This window comes from Ctenopharyngodon idella, chromosome 7 (genome assembly GCF_019924925.1).
Source record: "Ctenopharyngodon idella isolate HZGC_01 chromosome 7, HZGC01, whole genome shotgun sequence".
NCBI lineage: Eukaryota > Metazoa > Chordata > Actinopteri > Cypriniformes > Xenocyprididae > Ctenopharyngodon > Ctenopharyngodon idella.
Window position 1 is genome coordinate 21,487,740 of NC_067226.1, and position 4,053 is coordinate 21,491,792.

Below are 4,053 nucleotides of genomic sequence, written 5' to 3' on the forward strand. Positions count from 1 at the left end.
AGAGAACAGCATTTATTTGAAATAGAAATCTTAAATGTTACTGTCACTGTTAATAAATTTAATGCGTTCTTGCAAAATCTTACTGACACTATACTTTTGAATGTTAGTGTAACTACATGTAGACACAACATAAGAGTCCACAGCATAGTCCATAGTGATGGTGTGGACCAGCATATCTGCGATCCATCAGTCTAAACTGAATCAAAAGCAGTATCTGCTGGAACGATTAAACAAACCGTGACAACCCAGCCATGAACCACGAACCACGAACAATGCACAAACATTGTTAGGAATGAATCCAAAAGACAAACAAACAGATTTAATGTGGAAGCAACAATTAGTTAGCAAACTTCATGCATCCAGACCAATAGTTGTCAGTATAAAGTTCAAAACCACCGATGCCACTGGGCCAAGAAGCTAAACACTAACAAAAACTTGAATGTGTAGGTATACATATCACACATTGTGCATGCAAAACAATGTAAAATGCTTTCATGTAATTTATCATTGTACCAATGTATAAAAGTCTAAATTTAATATGAAGAAATAATTTGTCTTTATATTGATGACATATTGAAGTGCAAATAAACAGATGATTAATCCTCTCAAACTTCCTGCACAAAGCTTTCAACTGGATTACCAGGACAGGAGGGCAGTTTTTACATGAGTCTAAATATATAAAGGTGCCCAGAGAGGCAGTGGAAATGTGATAGTGCCTGTCTACAAGAAATGTTTCAGCGAGAAGCAATGCTATGGTGCACTCATTGAGGGACCACTAGGGGTGCACTGAAAGTCTGGTAATAATGGGACAGGGCGTGGGAAGCTGTGTAAACAGGTGGCAGATGTACCGAGAGACCATCGTGAGGCAATGGGGAGCGAAAAGCAGGGCAAAAAATGGACGAGTGGCATAATTTGATACGAGGTGCAGAGGGAATGAGAGGAGCAGGCGGATAGATGGAGCAGATGTCAGAGAGCCGCTGGAGTTTGCTAAGCTGGGGTCAGCTTGTAGAGTCAAGAATGATGCTGACACTCATGAAGCTGAATGCACTGTACAAAATAAGGGCCATTTATGTCTTCTAATACATGTGTAAGAATGATTTTACCATTGTATTGCTGATGTCAAATTTTTTTAATTCCCCCTATTATGCTTTTTCAATAATAAAGTTATATCTCATATACACTGTTAAAAACAAAGGTTCCAAAAGAGGGGGTTTCAAAGAGATGCCACAGAAGAACTAGTCTGGGTTCCCCAAAGAACCTTTCAGCGAACAGTTCTTAAAATAACCATGTTTTCTTTAGTGTGAAGAACATTTTAATAATCTAAAGAACCTTTTGTGTAAGGGAAAGTCCATGGATGATACAGGTTCTTCACAGAATCAAATGCCAATAAAGAACCTTTATTTTTAAGAGTGTAAAAGAAAGAATCGATTCTGAACCGCCGAAATGAGTCATCAGCAATTCTAGTCTCACTTCCTGCACAAACCTAAGTAGGTCTGTAACAAATTTGCATAATGCCAGCCTATGTTTTTCAGCAGCCTGAAAACAATATCTCCTTTGACCCACCCGTTAAACACTGGAAGAGTTTGGTTTGTGTTGTCGAGAAGACATTCACCGTTTCTCAATATGCGTTCTTGTCTGTAGGCTACTTATGTTCTTGTAGACTTGTGAAACGTCATCGGTCGCTGCCCAAGTACTGTTCCAGTTCAAAGTTCACATCTAGCCAAGTACAGTTCAAATCCCCGGATGTGTTCTTGATCCGCCCCTTTTATCGAGGATGCATCGAGAGGTGACTCGTGCGGACTTGAGACAGCCAGGTATCCCAGAATGCATCTCGCACTAACCAGCAAGCGTCAATAGTAAAGGAGAAAACCCGCGTAATTTAAACATATTACTGTTATTATGTCATGATATGTTGTTTTACTGATCATTAAAACTGACATTTAACAAAAAAAGACAGGGTTGTGTTTTATGTTATATTTCATTTTATTACAGTGAAGATCAGAGTAATGTTTCATATTTTTGAAATGTAAACAAAAAGAGGCAGGGTTGTTTAATATTTTGTTTTGTTATTAATACTGTATGCAGACATTGAAGATAATCAATGAACGCGTTTCCTGACCCACATTTGTGAGGCTATATGTTTTTGTTGTTGTTGTTGTTGTTTTTTTTAAATAAAACGAAAAGAGGCAGAGTGTTGTTTTATAACACATTTCGTTTTATTGTTGCTTAAAATATACATACAGAGATAACCAGAGTAGCCAGAGCGAGCTGAGTGACGTTATCAAGTATGCTGCTGTGCCATTTGCAGAATCACCGGGCTTGCTTCCTCCCGTCCTACGGAGTCCGTTCTCCTGAGTCGAACTTAACAAGTCCTAACTATCAAGGACGTAAGTCCGAACTTTGCGAACTTGGTATTGAGAAACGCCTATTTGTTTTCTGTAGCCTATTGCAAATCCACTTTGCATGCACTTCCAAATCATGAGGCCTAATGGACATTTCATTTCCGAAGCTTGCTGTAAGTGGTTGACCAATCAAAACTGACCAATCAGAGCAGAGTAGGCTTGTGGAAAGTTATTAAAGTTAAACCTGCCATACCAATCAAGACCCCAGGGAGATAGGCTACTAAAGGACTGAATTTAAATACTATGCGGATCCATTCAAATTATTAAACACATATAACACCACTGATCCTCTCAAACTTCTCCAAAACACGCTTGTTCGGCGAGCATCCGTTATAAAGCACTCACAGTACATTAATTACTTTAACTACGCGAATATACTGAACTGTGTTCATGCAGAAATACGATGTTATAGCGATCAGTAAGTCGAGAGCGCGGTTTGTTTGCGCATAATAACGGACTCGCGCATGCCTTATGTAAGACTCCTGTATGTCACTGTAATCGTCTTTACCTTAATTACAATCGTCATCCATCAAAACCTTTTTAGTGACACTATTTTTCTTTTTCCAACTGAGAGAGTTTGCGTTTTGAGCCACCGTTCAGTCTGTATTTCACAGCAGCACGATGAGAAACGGCCTAGGGCTGAACCGAAACGAGCACAGAATACGTACAAGGTGGTGCATTGTTTTAAATGTATTTTTTAATTAATTTAATTTAGCTTTTTTAATGTAACGTATTATTAAATTAATGAATTATATTAATATATTTAAATGAATTTTAAGTTATCTCGCGGCCTACCTGGAGGATTACTGAGGACCCCTAGTGGACCGCGGCCCACAGGTTGAAAACCACTGGATTAGAGAGGCAGAATCCGAACGAACCGTTTTTTAAGACTCTGTAAGTAATGTGGTGATTTGCGTTGTATACTCTGAAAAAAAAAAGAAAGAAAAAAGAATTGTTGTTTTTTTGGTTTTTTTTGCATGTAACCTGACTGTAGGAGACATCCAAAACAAAATTAGGAACCTTTAAAATAGCATAATAGGGGCACTGTAAGAAAAATCCCATGTTTTTATATACTTTTTCTTCTGTCATGAGGATAATTTTTTGTGGCTTGTCAACACCACTGATTCCAACTTCAATCTTTTGATGAAAACAAAATATATGGAAATAAATATAGTACCATTTTTTCCATGCTTTTTAAGAAGTGAACTCTTCAAAGACAAGTCTTCTCTTTCTATCTCTATATCTTGTATTATTTTTGTTAGTACTATTAAAAAATTGTATTAAAAAAAGTGTATATTTACAAAAATCTGTACTTTTTTTTAGGTTCCTTGTATTTTCAAGGTCTTGAGCACAGGCATTTTTGTTCAAATTAAATAGGCATGTATCACAACAAATATTAAAATAATTTAGCTTAAAATGTAACTTAACAGTTACACATTTTTATCTGAAAAACAAATTTCAATTGTACAAAAAAGTACTTCACAAAGTACATTTTGCACATGTGAAGTACATTTTCAAAATCCCATTTACATAGAGTAAATTCTGTTACATATAATTACTGAAATAAATAAATATTTACTGAGGTTGAAACAAAATCTAGTCACGCAAATGTAGGGCAATGCAAAAAATAACCAATAGCAACATGAAATGA